General features: G+C 45.5%; 1 protein-coding gene across 1 annotated transcript in view; it reads left to right on the forward strand.

Annotated features, from left to right (window-relative positions):
- Positions 1-314: 314 nt before the first annotated feature.
- RERE (arginine-glutamic acid dipeptide repeats) overlaps positions 315-19,427 on the forward strand; it is a 498,077-nt gene continuing 478,964 nt past the window's right edge. Inside the window, exon 1 of the mRNA XM_073603026.1 lies at positions 315-605. The gene's annotated coding sequence lies outside the window, so the exon portion shown is untranslated. The remainder of the gene's footprint in view (positions 606-19,427) is intronic.

The raw sequence follows: 19,427 nt of genomic DNA on the forward strand, positions 1-19,427 counted from the left end.
TGTCTGCTCATCCCCAGGGCTGGGAAGACAGAGAACAGAGAAGCAATGCTGAGAACAAAACCCTGGAAAGCCTTAGTGGACTACAAAGCACGGCTTAGCACTACACCTCCCGGCAGCCCCAGCGCGGTGACGTCGGTGAGACCCGTATGTTGGGCTCCAGCTCTTTCGCCCTTGCTTACGTTTTTTTTTTTTTTTTTTGTTTAAATCACTTTCGAGGTTTCTATGAGTGGGCTGCGTCTACCCGTACGTAGCCTCGGGGCGGTGCCTGTGCACCGGAATTCCCCAATGATCGGGCGCTTTGCTGGAGGGTGGGCGGAGTTAGGGGCGGCTGGAGGGGGAGGAGGAGTCAGTTGTTGGTTGCTCTCATACACACATACAGAGTCCAAGCACCGGGAGAAGCCGGCCCTCCCCATCCATCATTCAGCTTACTGTGACATCGTTGTAGGCCTCAGGATAGTAGAACTCCAGGGGAGCAGCTTTCCCACACAGCCCCAGCCTCTGTGCACACTGACCCGGGCACGGCCGCCCTCACCCTCCCGCGCCTGGCTCCCTTTCTCTGCGGGCTCCACACAAACCTTTATTGATGGTGTAGATCATCGGGGAAGGTAAGTGCCCCCCTCCTCCCCCTGTGCATGCAGTGTGGGGGGCAGTGAGGGAATGAGAGGGCTTTCCCACAGGCCTGGGCCCCTGTGGTAGGAGTAGCTCATGTCTGGCTGCCTGTATTGAAGTGCTCATTATTCCCTATTGTCCTCCTGGTGCTGGCCATACGTGAACCCACGTTATTTAATCTGTACCCACCTGACTGCCACATTCCTCTCACCTAGGGCCAGGCGGGCCAATGGAACGCAACCAAATGCCATGGCGCTGTACGTGACCCGATGAGACAGATTGCAGTGCCTACTTAGTATAATAAACATTTGTATCGCTGGTAGGGATTGTGCCACACTGTATAAATCCTGGAAGTGAATACGCCTTGATTTGTGTCACTCGCATCGCGTTTAGCGCATTGGTAAACACACTTGCGTCAATGTGTGCGTCCCCCCCGAGAAAACAAAACAATCCTTGTGGTGGGGCCTTCCTGCAAGGCAAGGGTTAAATACTGGGTAAGTCTAGGGGGTTGATGGAAAGGTGGGAATACTTACCTTTATTACTCGCCCGCTGGTACTCTTCTCTACCCTCCGGCATGCCATGTTGTGGATGGGGGCCTCAGTGTCATCATGTACAATGCAGGACTGTTGGTCCCCCCTTAGTGCTTGACGTGACCGCTGCCAGGAGTGCAATATAGAAGAGGCTATGGGAGGCTGAGCGAGGAGTAAGCTAAGTATTAAGGCTTATTAACACAATGGACAGTGATTGGTGCTTTCCGCACTAAAGAAGCATCAGTCACCATTGTTTTCTGTGTTCCCCATTCACACCATCATGCTGGTGTCATGTGCAGAGCAGTGGATGACATCACACTGCTATGCAGGGACATGAATGGAGTGTCATTGTGTGATGCTTTGAATAAAGTTATTTTCTAAAAAAAAAAAAAAAAAGTAAACAGTGTGATGCACTGAAACATGCTGGACCTTCTGCAGACAGCTGCCTACACAATAATACAGCACATTTCACTGCATTGGTTAGTGTGAACCACAGCAAAAACCAACATCATTTTTGTTTTCCTTGATGTGTGCTGTGATGCATTGAAATGCAACATGTTCCATTTTTACCCAGTATACATCAACGCAGCACAATGGTGTGAACCAGGTCTGTTGACAAGCTGAAATCCGTTTACTTTGAACAACACAGGCCCAACAGATGTGGCGTGAATGGGCCTTAAAGTGGGAATAAACCTTCCCTATCCTTTACAGCCAAGGAAGCTGCCATCTTAGCTTCTGTTTGATCTGCAATTGCCATGGTGCTGCATATTTGATGAATAATGATGCCAAGCATTTGGTGGATTGACAGTTCAATTGAGAGCATGAGCAATTTTGACAGTTCTCATTCACTGCATGCCTCCTCATTCGGCTGTTTTGGGAAACTGTTAAGGCTCCATTCACATTAGCATGGCTCCAAAGTCACACGATTTCCAGTGCGACTTTCATGTCACTTTTGGTGCAACTTGCATCCATTGAGTGTAAGGCTGGCTTCACACCATCGCCGCGTGGGGCTCCCAGCAGGGGTCTGGTGCGTCCCCGTTCACTGCTTTCAGGCCCGATTTCAGCCCAAATTTTTGGCTGAATTCGGACCTGAAAGGGACAAAAAAGACGCACGGGGGTCCTGTGCAAATTTGCACCTGAGCCGCAGCAGAGATATGTGAACCGGCTCCATAAAGAGCCAGTTAAAATCTCCTGTTATAGCGAATTGGATGCGGTGAACCCACATCCAATTCGCAATGATGTGAACCTAGCCTAAAGTTGGATCAAAGTCATATAAAAGTAGTGCAGGCACCTTTCAAAATTGCTTTAAAGCGGTGTTCTGGCCTCCCCCTGCAAAAATTAAAAGTCAGCAGCTACACATACTGTAGCTGCTGACTTTAATAATTAGGGCACTTGCCTGTCCTGGAATCCAGCGATGTCGGCACCGCAGCCGATGTTTCCATCAGCTGTCGGTTGCTGCTGCCGCCGCCATTGCTAGTGGGGGAACCCAGCAGTAAAGCATTGTGGCTTCACGACCAGGTCCCTACTGCGAATGTGCGAAGCCCGCTGCGCTCTTGCTGGCCAGAAGCAGGGGAGAGAGGAGGAGGAGGCCAAACTTCTGACGGGCCTCTCCACGGCGAGGTCTGACAGAAGTGGGGACAATGTACTTGTCAAAAACACGCACCCTCCCCCCCCCCCTCCCCAAAAGGTGCCAAATGTGACACCGGAGAAGGGGAGGGGACCGATAAGCGGAAGTTCCACTTCTGGGTGGAACTCCGCTTTACGTGACACTGATTTGAACAGGTGCTATTGAAAAGAATGGGCTGCGACTTGTCATGTCACTTTGATGTCCAAAGTTGCATGACAAGTCGCACAAGTGTGAATGGAACTTAAATCAGTGGGTTTAGTACAAAAAAACAAATCCTTTTACTGTGCACATCTGCATTTAAAATGTGAACAAAATGTCCTTGCAGGTCTGAAAGGCACATGCGATGGCGGGTTATTATGTGAGCAACAGCTGGCTGATGCCTACATTTTCCACTGGCTCCATAGACATCTATTCTAGTCTGGCCCAGAGTGTGCATTAAAGCAGAGCTAAATGCTTACTAAGGCGCTTACCTCCCTTCAATGGTCCAATGTCCCTCGCTGGTGGGTGCCAGTCTGCGGCCATTCTCACTGGCTGGCACAGGAGTGCAGTCATCCCGGCACTGTGCCAGAATGTAAGCTGAGCTCGACTTGCACAGCTCAGTGTACGTTCCAAAGGATACTGTGAGCAGGTAGGTAGGTTTATTTTATTGCAGAAGAGATATTGCCTGTTTTATGCCTCGTTCACCTCATGGTGCAGAGACATCAATTTTTGTGCATGGGCACAAAAAAAAAAACAATTGTTCTCTATGTGCCCAGTTCACACCACAACACTGGTATCAGGTGCAGGTTTTTTCAGTGCAGGAATGTGCAAAGTGTTTGCAGTTTTCTACACAGGGAAAAAACTAACGTGACATCAACATTGGTGTGAACAGGGCACATAACTAATGTTGGTGTGCATCAAAACCTCACTAAAATGCACATGTAAACGGATGGAATGGATGAAACGGAGGAATCTCCACTGCTGGCCATTGTATTAAGACCGCTGAGACTTGTGGCTGTCTGAATACCTGAACAGTGACAGCATCTGATTGGATAGTCACTGTTCAACTGAAAACCTAGCTCAGTCAATTTTTTTTATTGTCTTTTGGCCAGTCGAGGACTCGGCTAGCATTAGGCTGGCCTCATACTCCTGAGTTGCCATTTATTTAGAATGGCACCCCAATTCATGCATACAGTAGCTGTCAACACACATACCATGTGCTTTGTTGCAAAGACTGGTGCAAGTATGGTTTTTCATCCGTTAGACCTCATGCACACGAGACGCTGTTAAACTCGCGTTCAGAGGCAGTTGGACACTTTTTTCAACTGCCCCTGAACTCATTCAATGTTATCCTATGTGTCCATGTACACAGTCTCCTTTTTTGGCATTTTTAGGAAGTTGCGTTTAACCTCGTTTTTCCAGAAGCAAAAAAAGGGGTTCAGATGTAAAAGGTTTCCACGTTTCAGACGCCAAGCGCGGCTAAATGCCGGTACCGCGTTTAGCCGTGTTTGCGTTTATAAGTGTTTTTAAAGGAACCCTATTTTTTGGACCAGAAAACACAGAAATATGATGGTAAACTGCAGCAGGGAATGACATTTTGCGACCCGACTTTGGGGCCCCGTATCTCGGGGCCACTTGGGAACCCCAAATTTGGTGTGCAAACACAGTTGAACCAGCACTACAAAATATCCAAAGTTGGGGTTCTTAGCATTAAGTGGCCCTGAGATACGGGGCCCCAAATTTGGGTCGGAAAATGTCAAGCACTTTTCTGTAGCAGAGAATGACATTTTGCAACCCGACTTTGGGCCACATATCTCAGGGCCACTTGGTGCTAGGAAGCCCAAATTTGGTGTGCAAACACAGTGGAAACTAGCACTACAACATACCCATAGTTGGGGTTTCTAGCACCAAGTAGCCCCGAGGTATGGGGCCCCAAAATCGAGTCGCAAAATGTCATTCTCTGCTGCAGAAAAGTGCTTGGGGAGGGTCTTTGTTATCTTAACTAAACGCTTCTAGACGCAAACGCGGTAAAACGCCACTAAACGCGGCATGCAAACGCGGCAAAATGGGCATTTCTAAATGGCGGTTTCAGCTTTTAAAAACATGTGTTCAGCAGAGTTTGCACCGGCGTCTCGTGTGCATGAAGCCTTAATGAACTGCCATATTGCACATGCATTATGGGGCCCTAAATCCCTACTTGGGTATATGATCTCACAGTGGGGGCAGATTTCTTGCTGCCTGTGAGCATTTATCATACTGGAAAGCTTGCATGGTTCACACTACAGAAATTTTTCTACAGTAAGAATTGCCTGAATCCCAGAAATGGCCTCCTAACTGAACAAGAACATCAAAAAGATAAGGCTACAAATGTCCTTTCTGGAAAACAGGATTTTCTGTTCTGTTTTGAAGATTGGTAGAGCAAAAGATCGGTCAGAGTATGGCCAGGCTTTGATGTATCACTCAATCACATAGAACTTGATCCTTCGTCCGGTAATGCTATGTATATTGACTGATGGATCTGATCTTCAGCTTTTATTCTGTGAAAGGGCAAGAGTTGGTGAAACCCTATTGTGATTTATTCATGGAATATTATGTTACCTGCCAAAAGTTTTACATTTCACTTTGGAGTTTAGGCTTGTAGGTTCTTGTTTACATGAGCTTAGGGTGAAGCCAAGTCAGAAGTGAGACTAACTAATAGTTTATTTGCTTTTTTGGTTTAATAATGTAGTGTCAATAATTATAAATCACGCGCAGTCTTATGATGATGTTTACTTTTTATTGTGTGTTTTTTTTTTTTTTTTTTCTGATGAAACTGTTTGTTTTGTGTAACCAGGATGGAGCAGAGCTGAAAGATTAGTTACAGTAGAGGAGAGGTGCTTATAAACCATGACTGTACTCATCTTTGCTGCCATCTATGTTTACATTATGTATGTGTGTGTTTTTTTTGGGTTGGGTTTTGTATGTTAGATGGTGACAGGAAGCTGACGCACAATGCTCAGACTGAGCCTATCATTGTTCTTGTATGTAATTTATTATTCTTACGCATGCACCATGGTTTAGAATTTGGACAACAGGAAGTCAAATTGATGAATAATCTGTTTTTTGATTTTCAAGTGTGTTTGTGGTCTTTACAACAGCTCGATCATTGCTCTGCATTCACACCTAGCGTTTCTTGCGTGTTTTCCCTCTCCGCACATTTTAACAGGCTGCCCTACATGTGAAATATGTGGCAAACTAGCTCATGTAGCTTTTTGCAGTGTTGAGCTTTGCAAGTTTTTAACCATGCATTTGTTGTGTGTTTTTGTGTGCTGTAAAACCCGCATCTGCTTGCTGTGTTTGGGGTGCCATCAGGGGCGGACTGACAACTCATGGGGCCCCCGGGCAATAGGAAATTAAGGGGGCCCCCAGGCAATCAGAGATTATGGGGTTACATAGTATACACACACACAGTATACGCATACATGTACACACAGTATACACAGACATGTTTATATTGGCTGTCCCTGGTCCATACTGTCTATTGGCTGTCCCTGGTCCATACTGAGGCTGGCAACCCTGATGGGGCCCCCTAGTGGCCCAGGGCCCTCGGGCACTGCCCGAGTGGCTCAATGGTCAGTCCGCCCCTGGGTGCCATTAATAGTGAATGGCACCACAAATGTGACTCGCATTTTTAGCATGTTTGGTAAACACGCAGGTGTGAATGGAGCCTAATGCGTTTATACACTGCCATTGTTTTTCATGGTTTGTTGTATAAGATAGGAAACTACCATTCAGGTTCAAATGGCTAAAGAGCTGATGTAAAGCCCAAACTCCAGGCAACCTTGGTGTGTTGTGTGTTTTTTTTTTTTTTTTTCTTTAAGGATGGCAAAGGGTTAGATCCCCTATCGGCATTTAAATTCTTTCTGTTCCCTCTTGTAGAGATTTTCTCTTCCTTTAGATCCTGTCTAGGAAGCAAGGATAAATGTTCACACTGCAGACAGCAATGCAAACTAGACAGCTTCTAAGCCTTACTCGCGCTACTAAAAATGTTTAATGATATATGCACCCTAGTTGGGGAAATTTCCCTCGCTTTTTGTTTTCTAATACCTGTGAAAAAATAATTGAGGGGATATCCCCAATGGTGATAGTATGCAAAAAAAAAAAAAAAAAGCTTGACAGAGGATCTAACACTTAATGTTTTGGCTGGAGTTGTGCTTTCCAGATACTGTTCAGAATATGAATTATATAGAAATATCCAGAATGTGTTAAACCAACTTTCACTTGTCCCTACCCAAGGAAGGTTATGGTCTAATATCTCTTAAGCTTTAATTATGTTTGTATGCACATAAGCCATTGTTGAGTGTCTCTGGCTTTAAAATACACGCATATGAGAGAATCCATGTATTACCACACGTAAATAAACCCTGGATCCAGTGTTTATAGGGGCCCAAATAATATTCTAGCAAATTTTACTTTAACTAATCTTTGAATTCTAAGGGGATGAAAACAGTAGGCCAAAAGTGGTTGCATGGAACAAGAGTTTATTCTGAACTGCAGTTCTGCTGTCACATGTAAATGTATAGGCTTTCATGAATGGGAGGGGATGAGGTCATATGCAGGCCAAATACTTCCTGTTTGTATAGAAAGCATGTTGCAAGCAGAAGAGGTCAACAGTGACTGACACTCAAATCTGATTTTTTTTTTTTTTTTTTTTTTCCCTCTGTATATATTTTGTTCCCTTGTGTTCAGCACCAGTTGCTTGCTGACTTCCAGAGAAGATACCAGCCCACTACAGGGATGGAGATGTATCAAAACTTGAGGGAAATACAAATTTTCATATTTAACACAATCTTGCAATTTCTAACCTATACTAGAATGACAGGTAGTATATGGTTTACACAGTCAATTTCATCACTTTCTGTAGTGTCATAAAATGACCTCTGTGTGTGAAAGTGTGAGTGTAATTGACACCTGTCTAAAAACTACTAATGTGTGATGCATGGGTTTTTTATTTATTTATTTTTTTGGCGCCAAAAATGATTTATTAAACATATTTATTTTTTTGGAACATAGGTGTCAAATTTTGGTTTAATGGTTTTATTTTGGTTTAAACCTTTAGTGAGAAAATAAAAAAAACTTGTGAAGATTTGTTCCAAGGTGTATATTGTTTTAAACTCCTAATCCATTAAGCCTCGTACACGGTACGTTTGTTGGCAGGGGATTGTCTGTTGACAGACTGTTGTCCTAAAATCTTACCATTAGTACGCTTCTTTTGATAATTGTTATCCAATTTTCCTCCAACAAATGTTGGATGACAGGCTAGTAAATTTTTGACGGACATGGATTTGACGTCAGATTTTCGTATGGTCAGTACACAAATCGATCACACAAGTCGAAATTACAAATTGTGTACTGTTAGTATGCAAGACAAGATCCTGGCACACGCCCTTTTGACAAAAATCAGATGCTCGGTTGGCCAACAATCGTACCGTGTGTACAAGGCTTTAGATTGGGCCACCTGGGAGTCACCCCAGTTGGTTTGTGTAGTCCGATGCTGTGGGAACATGGAACAACATTTCCTTCAGGATGGGATTGTATTTCATTCTAGGGGTACAAGTGGCCGTGGGAAAGTTTTATTACACTTAACGTGTATGTATAGCACAATCATTTTTGTTGGTTTTAGGTGCTGGGAAGGATTAAAGCCCCAGTTAGTTTAATTTTTGCTTGTCTTGTGTCCAGTTTAGGGGGATACCCCTTTACTTCCAGTCTCAAAGACACAAAAGGAAGCGAGAGGAAATTCTCACAAAATGAGAGCATTTCTCCTCTAAGGCAGTTGTCACCAAAACTGGTGTCGCCAGTGGAAAATGTACCTGGTAAGACCTGTAAAATGTTGGTATTTTTAGTTCAGTATCTATGACAATGGTCAGCATAGATACAGAAATAGGGTGAATCCACCTAGCAGGGACAATAAAAACTTGACAGGGGTTTCGATTTTTTTTTTTTTTTTTTCTTACTCTATCCAAAACTAAAGAAAAACAATTTTGGCTATTCATAGACTTTAAAGCAGTGGTCATCAACCCTGATCTCAGGACCCACCAACAGGCCAGGTTTGCAAGATAACTGAAATACATCACAGGTGATATCATTTGCTGCTTAGTGATTGCAGTATTCTAGTCTGCATGTCCCCAAAGTAATACATAAAACCTGGCCTGTTAGTGGGCCCTGAGGACAGGGTTGATGACCACTGCTTTAAAGAATTTGCTCATGGTGAACCATGCCTTAAATTTATCTGGAAGAACATACCCTGTATAGAATGTGGCTGCAGAGTTCACACTGGGGCCCTTCTAGCAGTGTTTTCATGTGTTTCTGACTCTCAAATTCTGGTTCAGAAAGGGCTTGTTCACACCATACATGCATGAAAACTGATGGGAAAACCGCACAGATTTCACTTGCAGAGACATGAGTTACATCAGTTTCACGTCGGCTTCCATGCACGTTGACATTGTTTTTCATGCATGTCAGTTATGTGACCTGTTCGCACCAGTGTTGATTTCATGTTTTTTTTTTTTTTTTTTTTTTCCATGCAGAAACCTGCACACACGTTGCAGATTCTTGCACAAACACATCTGATCTGTGTGGTTTGAACAGGGCACATAGAGAACAATTGTTTTCTTTGAGCCCTTGCAGAAAAACTGATGTCTCTGCACCATGGTGTGAACGAGGCCAACGTGTCCAATGAGCTGACTGACTTCACATTTCTCTGCTAGGGGATTGCACGGTTATAGCATAGTGGTTTGAACGCTATTTTGCAACATTTGGACCAGGGAAGCCAATTGTTCTCTATGGCTTCTTCTTGTGGACAGAATGCTGCCTGTTAAACACACTGCAATAGATGATCTGCATCCAGCACATTTTAAACGGATTGTAATAATGTGAAAGGCAAGGCGCATTGACTAGGGGTAGTGATACAGCTGAAAAACAAAAATAGCTTTGACTTCCTATTTAACTGATTTCATTGACCTCAGTATGTAGTCTTTTTGCATGTTGGTGTAAAAAAAAAAAAAAGGCAATATTACCTTTGTTTGCCTTTCATCATTGGTACACCTCCATGATCTTCTGCTTCCTTGCCTTTCCATCTCTGTGTTGCACATATTTCCCATTGATTTCCTCTCCTGCTTGGTTTGACTCGCTGACTGTGTCAGGCATTGGATTAAATCCACATGGGGGCCGCATCCGGCCTGCAGGCAATCAGTTGACAGCTATGCTTTAAATCAACACTGATGGTTTTTAATACATGAATTCAAATTAAGTATCTCCTAGCCTCAGATTGCTGTGGACTCTGTGAAGGGTGAAACTGCTGGCGTAATGAGATCCTCCATACTGATCATGTTAGCTGAGATGCCTTAAGTCTGCTGCAAACCAGCCTTTTTCACAGGTTTTGACCAGCTCTCTTTGCACAAGTGAAAGTGGATGCTTGTTTAACAGCTCTGTTTGTACTGCAAATAATATTTGGACTTCTCATCTTGTCTTCAGCAGCTTATAGCAGACAGTTCATTGGGCAGTAGACAGGCAGAATACATAAACAGCTCCTACTCAGTGCTGCCTAATTTATGCTTTGCTGAAAGCTAAAAACACTCCTAGCAATTTTGTCCAGTTTAGTTTTTGTGCATATCATTTTTGTGACACATTCATAAGACTGTTTGAGGGGCATATTGGTGATGTACAATCTTAAAGTGGGTTTTTTGCCTGATGGAAACAAATATAATATTACACAAACAAAATAAACGTTTAATCAGAAGTAGCTAAAATGTATCTAAAAGCTTGAAAACCAATATTTCAATACTTGCAGCTTACCACTCCTTTAAAGTGGATGTAAACCCTCGCATATACCCAGTGAAGTGAACAGCCACAGATGATGCACAGAGATGAAACAAATCTCTCTACGTAAGTTTTATATTAGGGATAGGCAACCTTAAAGAGGTGGAGAGCTACCTGAACAAAATGGGAGAAGTCAAAGATCACTGGGTACACTATCTCCAAAATTCCCCCCCTCACACCTGATTTAAACCTCTAATTGAGTTATTACTGTGTCGCAATTGCATGGCAATCATGGATTTAAATCGAGTGGTGAGGAGGCAACATAACGCCTCTTTACCTCCTGTCAAACAGACTGGGATCGCTTTTTTGAGAGGAACAACAGTGCCTGCTGCACTTGTGAATGAGCCGCTTTCAGAAAGTGCACCAAACTCGCAGGATATGATTGAAGTCTGTGGCTAAAGGCAGCAAACCAGCAGGAAAGTTGCAGGTACACTGAACTGCACCAGTGGTGTGGGAAAACCGCAGCACATCAGTGTGAAAGCAGCCCTATACTATTATGCCCAGTGTATTGCTTCACACTAACCTGTAGATCTCTTCTTTCCTGCTGCTGGCACCATTCCGGAGACCTCTAGCCGGGATAAGAGGTGGAGAGCAGTTGGTATCACTCCACATGGGACAGGAGCTGGTGTTCTGCCGAGAAAGTTCCGCTCGGTGGCTAAGTTCCCCCCTCTACTGCGCAGGCGCTGCGCTTGCGCAGTAGGATCCGGCGGAAACAGCCAAAGCGGAATAGCTGATAATCAGCTGTACACGGCGCCTGTAAGAGGGCCCCTCGCTTTGCTCGCCACGCTTCGGGCACGGCCTCGCTTCGCTCGCCACGCTTCGGGCACGGCCTCGCTTCGCTCGGCTCTTTTAGATTCCCCCTCTAGTTCCACTTGGATGGTGGGGAAGGAACCTGGGACCTAAGGCGCAGGCGCCGTGTACAGCTGATTGAAGCGTTTGAGCTTCGGCTATCTCCAGCGGCTGACAGTAGTCTGTACTGCGCAGGCGCTGTGCCTGCGCAGTATAGGGGGGGAACTTATCCGCCGAGGGAACTTTCTCGGCAAGACACTGGCACTACAGAGGAGGCATTAACTAATGCAGCTCTTGCTCTCTACTACAGCTCCAAATTTACAAGTAGTCCCCTCTACATTGCACTCTGATGCTCTGGGATGGAGGGTCAACAAGCCCAGACTGCAATCTACAAGTCACCTGTCTGTGATCTACTGGTAGATCGCTGACCCCTGTTTTATATGTATTTCTGCTGTTTTCAGCTTTATATACTGTTTAGAAAGTTCAGATCGTGTTAGATTTTCTCTTCCTGTTCAGCACTGCGGTGAAGCCTGGGCATACAGCCAAGACAGCTGATTGGAGGAAAGGCACACCCCCCCTCTCCTCATAGGTAAGGACTTTCAGAGCTGATCGTTGAATAATTAAGGGCTCTGCTAATCTATTTATAGCATCCTCCCCAACAAAAACTCAGGCTGCTTTTATCATATGTGACGGAGAACTGAAGAACGGAGCAGGAGACGGCTACCCATCATAGTGATTTGAAGAGGGATAACAAAACACCGCAGATATCTGCCCAGCTCAAATTTAATGAATCTGGTTTACCTCCACAATTCTGCTGTTGGAAAATAATAGCTCAGTGGGGGAGATCACTGTACTAACATCGCTTGTATTAGTACAGTGATCAGCCCGCTGGGTTAAACAATAAAAAAAAAACTCTGTGTAACCGGGCGTTAGATGTGGTGTCTGCATTAGTTTCCTTTCTTTTTTTTTTCTTCTTCTTCACGCTTTCTGTTTGTTCTAGGGTGACCATGTTCAGTTGCTGTATTGTATCTATGGGGGAACAGTGTTTTCAGTCTACGCTACTACTTTGATTCGTTGTGCTTTCTTTTTTTAAATTGTGAAAGGGGGTGTATAAATGGTGAAAGGGGGTGTGTAAAGGCAAATATCAGTTTGCAGAAGATAACTTGGAAGGTTAATAACATTATTTATTATATAAAGCGACAAACTATTTCCAGCCAGAAATCAACAGATACAGTATCTCACAAAAGTGAGTACACCACTCACTTTTTTGTAAATATTTTTATTATATCTTTTCATGTGACAGCACTGAAGAAATGACACTTTATTACAATGTAAAGTAGTGAGTGTATAACTTGTATAACAGTGTAAATTTGCTGTCCCCCTCAAAATAACTTAACACACAGCCATTAATGTCTAAACCTCTGGCAACAAAAGTGAGTACACCCCTAAATGAATGTCCAAATCGGGCCCAAAGTGTCAATATTTTGTGTGGCCACTGTTATTTTCCAGCACTGCTTTAACCCTCTTGGGCATGGAGTTCACCAGAGCTTCACAGGTTGCCACTGGAGTCCTCTTCCACTCCTCCATGAAGACATCACGGAGCTGGTGGATGTTAAGAGACCTTGTGCTCCTCCACCTTCCGTTTGAGGATACCCCAGAGATGCTCAATAGGGTTTAGGTCTGAAGACATGCTTGGCTAGTGAAGCCAAGGCAGTGGTTGTCTTGGATGTGTGTTTGGGGTCGTTATCACGTTGGAATACTGCCCTGCGGCCCAGTCTCCAAAGGGAGGGGATCATGCTCTGCTTCAGTATTTTACAGTACATGTTGTCATTCATGGTTCCCTCAATGAACTGTAGCTCCCCAGTGCCGGCAGCACTCATGCAGCCCCAGACCATGACACTCCCACCACCATCCTTGACTGTAGGCAAGACACACTTGTCTTTGTACTCCTCACCTGGTTGCCGTCACACACGCTTGACACCATCTGAGCCAAATAAGTTTGTCTTGGTCTCATCAGACCAGAGGACATGGTTCCAGTAATCAGTGTCCTTAGTCTGTTTGTCTTCAGCAAACTGTTTGTGGGCTTTCTTGTGCATCATCTTTAGCAGAGGCTTCCTTCTGAGATGACAGCCATGCAGACCAATTTGATGCAGCGTGCGGCGTATGGTCTGAGCACTGACACGCTGACCCCCCCACCCCTTCAACCTCTGCAGCAATGCTGGCAGCACTCATATGTCTATTTTCCAAAGACAACCTCTGGATATGATGCTGAGCACGTGCACTCAACTTCTTTGGTCGACCATTGCGAGGCCTGTTCTAAGTGGAACCTGACCTGTTAAACCACTGTATGGTCTTGGCCACCTTGCTGCAGCTCAGTTTCAGGGTCTTGGCAAACTTCTTATAGCCTAGGCCATCTTTATGTAGAGCAACAATTATTTTTTTTCAGATCCTCAGAGAGTTCTTCGTTATGAGTTGCCATGTTGAACTTCCAGTGACCAGTATGTGAGAGTGATAACATCAAATTTAACACACCTGCTCCCCATTCACACCTGAGACCTTGTAACACTAATGAGTCACATGACACCGGGGAAGGAAAATGGCTAATTGGGCCCAATTTGGACATTTTCACTTAGCGGTGTGTTGAGGGGACAGCAAATTTACACTGTTATACAAGCTGTACACTCCCTACATTGTAGCAAAGTGTAATTTCTTCAATGTTGGCACGTGAAAAGATATAAAATGTATGTGAGGGGTGTAATCACTTTTGTGAGATACTGTATTTTTCTGTACTTGTTGAGATTTTCTGAGCTTGAGAAAACGAAAACGAATACTCTCACCACATTTAGACTGCATTCACACCCACGATTTCAAAGCGCTGAGGTGTGAATAACAAATCACAGAACGCACATTTGACATGCCATTCATTTGAATGGCACCTAAAATCACGGTGTGGTTGTGCCGCAATTGTCTTGTGATAAATCTCGCTGCAATTGTAAAAGTTCAGGAGCAACTTTTGGGCGATGTGGGTTGCTAAGATTGCAGCACGATTTATCACCCCTGAACCGCACCGCGATTTTAGGTGCCATTCAAATGATGAATGGCATCTCAAATGTGCGTTCTGCGATTTGTCATTCACACCTCTGGGCTTTTTTGCCACAATCCTGCCCACTATTCAAAACGCAGAGGTGTGAATGCAGACTTAAAGAGGAAGTTTTACTTCTTTTTTTTTTGTTCATACTAGCACATTATGTGACACGTACCTGCAAACGAAGCCAGCGCTGTCCCCGCTGGAGGCCGCATCCATGTTCGCCCCTCTTCCTTTCTGGGCCCACGGACTCCGGCTCTGTGACTGGCCGCAGTTGCGCGACATCACTCCCGCGCATTTGCCGCTAGTCACGCTAGTGAAGAAACGACAAGGAGGGCTGTTTCTTCACAGCGCATGTGCCGATGACATCATCGGCGCAGTACAAACTAAATATCTCTTAAATGGCACGCGTTTAGGAGATATTTACTGTACCTATGGAGTAAGCCTTGTCATAGGCTTACCTATAGGTACAACTTGAAAATGGAGGTTTACAACCTCTTTTAAGGATTTGTAAGATGCAATTTATTTTGTTCAGGTTTAGATATACGGTACTTTGTTTTAGAAACTGTTAGAAGTAGGGGTGCACCGAATGGAAATTTTGGTACCGAGAAAGCAGGATGCACTTAGCCGAAAATTACAGTTTTTTTTTTTTTTTTTTTTTTTTTTTTTTTAAATATTTATATTTTTATATATAATTGTATTGTATTCCACTTTTAAATTGATGATATTAAATTTAATTAATATGAATTTATTATTGGCACCTTTAGTGCAAGAAAAGCTCAAGAAAAATGCAGTCTGCAGTCTCTGACCATCTCTTGTATCATGTCTGCAATCTCTTATGCCGCGTACACACGGTCGGACTTTCCGGCGGACTTGGTCCGGCGGACCAGAGTGTGCCGGACAATCCGCCCGTGTGTAGGCGCCAGTGGACTTTTCCGGCGGACTTTTTCCCCAAAGTCCGCCGGACCAAGATTTGAAACCTGTTTTAAATTTATCCGCCGGACTCAGTTTCGGGCGGAAAGCCCGCTCGTCTGTGTGCTGGTCCGACGGAAAGCCCGCTCGTCTGTGTGCTGGTCCGACGGAAAGCCCGCTCACGTGTATGCTGGTCCGACGGACCAGATACGACGCGAGGGCAGGGTATTGCATCTCGCGCTCGCTGCAATAGGAAAAACAGATTTTCCTATTGCGGTGAGCGCGGGGCATACCAGGCCCTTAGGTCTGGTATGGATTATGAAGGGGAACCCCCTACGCCGAAAAAACGGAGTGGGGTCCCCCCTAAAATCCATACCAGACCCCAATCCGAGCACGCAGCCCGGCCGGTCAGGAAAGGGGGTGGGGACGAGTGAGCGCCCCCCCCTCCTAAACCGTACCAGGCCGCATGCCCTCAACATGGGGGGGTGCTTTGGGGGAGGGGGGCGCCCTGCGGGGCCCCCCCCAAAGCACCTTGTCCCCATGTTGATGAGGACAAGGGCCTCTTCCCGACAACCCTGGCCGTTGGTTGTCGGGGTCTGCGGGCGGGGGGCTTATCGGAATCCGGGAGCCCCCTTTGATAAGAGAGCCCCCAGATCCCGCCCCCCTACCCTATGTGAATGAGTATGGGGTACATGGTACCCCTACCCATTCACCTAGGGAAAAAGTGTCAATAATAAAACACACTACACAGGTTTTTAAAATAATTTATTAAACAGCTCCGGGGGGGTCTTCCTCCGGCTTCGGGGGTTCCTCCGGTTCCTCTTCTCCCGGCGTCCGGTTGGTTCTTCTCCCGGTGTTCCAGTTCTTCGGCCGGCTCCTCTGCTGTCCTCAGGTAGCTCTCTTGCCAGCAGAGGTCCGGGCTTCTGGGCTTCTGGGCTTCTTCCCTCTTCTCTTCTCCAGATGTTGACACGACGCTCACTCCTGCTGGACTGCTCTCTGAGGGCTCCGTTGTGACTTATATAGGCGGAGACCCCGCCCCCTAATGATGTCACAGTCCCTGGGCATGCTGGGACTGTGACGTTTTAGGGGGCGTGGTCACCGGGCAATGTTGACCACGCCCCCTAAAACGTCACAGTCCCAGCATGCCCAGGGACTGTGACATCATTAGGGGGTGGGGTCTCCGCCTATATAAGTCACAACGGAGCCCTCAGAGAGCAGTCCAGCCGGAGAGAGCGTCGTGTCAACATCTGGAGAAGAGAAGAGGGAAGAAGCCCAGAAGCCCGGACCTCTGCTGGCAAGAGAGCTACCTGAAGACAGCAGAGGAGCCGGCCGAAGAACTGGAACACCGGGAGAAGAACCAACCGGTTTAGGAGGGGGGGGGGGCGCTCGCTCGTCCCCACCCCCTTTCCTGACCGGCCGGGCTGCATGCTCGGATCGGGGTCTGGTATGGATCTTTGGGGGAACCCCACGCCGTTTTTTTCGGCGTAGGGGGTTCCCCTTTATAATCTATACCAAACCTAAGGGCCTGGTATGCCCCGCGACGGGGCTCGCAAGGTGTCAATCTTGCCGATAAAAGCGGCAAGATTGATTTCCTTTTCTAGTCCCGTCGCACATGAGTCGCGTTCAAAATGAACGGACTTGTCCGTGTGTGGGCAAGTCCGTTCATTCTGAAAGTCCGCCGTACCTCCGGCGAAAGTCCGACGGAAAGACGGGCGGACTTAGCCCGCCGGAAAAGTCCGGTCGTGTGTGGGCAAGTCTGTCCGTTTTTAAAGTCCGGCGCACCTGGCGGACAAAGTCCGTCAGAAAGTGTGCCGGACCAAGTCCGCCGGAAAGTCCGACCGTGTGTACGTAGCATTACTTAAACACGTTGCAAATAGTATTGGCAAAATTTCCATTTGGTGCACCTCTAGCAGACTTGATGCAGGAGATGGTCAGAGACTGCAGACTTGATACAGGAGATCAATGCAGCCTGCCAGTGCCTGGTAATTTGATGTCACACTGTGTCATGGAGCTGGATCTGAATCTCTGGACAGCCGCTGTAACAATGTCCTGCCTCCTATGACACACGGCACAATGATTCCCGGCATTGGATCAGTGTGCCGTCTATCACAAGAGCTTCTCCAGAAGGCGGGATATTGTTACAGCACTGCCTGGCGAATCAATCCAGCTCTGTGACAGTGTTAGATCACGCTACCAGGCACTGGAGAGGCTGCATCTGACACTCGCGAGGAGAGGCGGAGGGAGGGGAGGACTCTGACAGGTGTACACCAGGATGACATATGTGCGGCACCCGGCGGAGCAGACCCTGCCCCCTTTTCGGCTTCATTATCTGCATTTTTTTTTCTCGGTGCACCACTAGTTAGAAGTTAATATTTATGAGAGCAACCATCTTTTCCTTTTACATGTGCAGGATCTGCTTTCAGATAGGTTCCACTGCATGTCCCGTGCAAGTCTGGTTGAAGTCTGACCTAACTGAAAATGGTAGGCCCTCATTTAGGCTTATCTTAGTACATATTGTATATTTACTTCCCATTAACAGCTCAATCACATTAGCTGGTGTATTGCAATTGTGTGGTGCGATATGGCTGAGATCAACGATGTGGTGATGTGCTGTCAATGTGGTGATGTTTGCTTTTTTTTTTTTTTTTTTTATTATTTTGTTTATTTTTTTTTTTTTTTAACAAACTTTATTGGGATGTCACACAGACATCTCATAAAGTATGGAAAGCAGTGGATTGCCTCACACTGGACTGCTAGTCAAACTCGGCATGCAGTGCTTCCCTTTTTTTTTTTTTTTTTTCTTTTTCAGCACACAACTGCAACGCAGTGGCGTGAGCTGGGCAGATGAGGCACCACATGTGGTGTGAATGGACCATAAAAAATGTCTGATGCTACTCACAGATACAGCCAAGTGAAAATGCTGTTTTTCATTTTCATTGCATGTCCCCCCTCAGATCTACAGCAAATGCACTTCCAAGTGCACTTACAGTGCAAAGTGGATTTCCCTTTAGTAAATAAACCCCATTGTCTTGTGAAATGCCTGTTAACTCCATTCTGCCTGCCCTGTGTACCCTATTTCTAATTTTTAGCATCAACACAGGAAGTGATCTCATTAGAAACAGGTAAAAAAAAAACAGTTCATTTGGAAGAGGACGTGAGAGCCCTGGTTGGCTTCATTTCTATATCAGATAACTTTGGAGAAAATGCTTACAAATCCAGTATGCTCCCTCATTAAAGAGATCTGGAAGATTATTTGTGGGCTCTTTAGAATAAAAGTCCTCCAGTATGGTAATCCCAAGGACGAACTTTAAAGCAAATTCCATAGTTTGGATGGACAAACCACTATATTCCAAAACCTACAACGCTAGAAAGTACTGAAAAATGACGGTAAGATCTTATATGAAATTTCAGAGCCTAAACTAATCATAAAGGCTTTAAAATACTGTAACAAGATGGACACCATATGGTTGTTTTTTAAGCTTACAATGTTGGGAAGGAATATGTTTTCAGGGAGTTTACTGTTCTGCTTAGGCAGCATCTCTACCTAGGTCAGTGGTTGTCAACTCCTGTCCTCCAGAACCCACTAACATGCCAGATTTTAAGTATTACCTTGGAGAGAAGCAGACTAGAATACTGCAATCACTGAGCCACAAATGAGATCACCTGTGATGTATTTTGGTTATCTTGCAAGCCTGGCCTGTTAGTGGGTCCTGAGGACAGGAGTTGAGAACCACTGGCCTAGGTGTTACAGATCTTCTGGACAATAATAGAGACTCACGTTTGACAAACATTGATGTTTGTTGAAACTAATTTAGCTGGAAAGTTTTAGAGACTTTCTTCCACCTCTATCATAGCCATTTACAGTATTTGGTTACTACAAATGGAGGCGACTGATGGCAATGGTGGTGTTGCCACCTCAAACTGCACCCAAACAAGCAATTTTGTGTGCCTTTTGAGGTTGTTTGGCATACACTGGCAGCAGATTGTAAACTTTTCACAGTCCTGACACTATGTAACTGGATGGACATAGTCTCTCCCC

Source organism: Aquarana catesbeiana, linkage group LG10, assembly GCF_042186555.1.
Source record: "Aquarana catesbeiana isolate 2022-GZ linkage group LG10, ASM4218655v1, whole genome shotgun sequence".
NCBI lineage: Eukaryota > Metazoa > Chordata > Amphibia > Anura > Ranidae > Aquarana > Aquarana catesbeiana.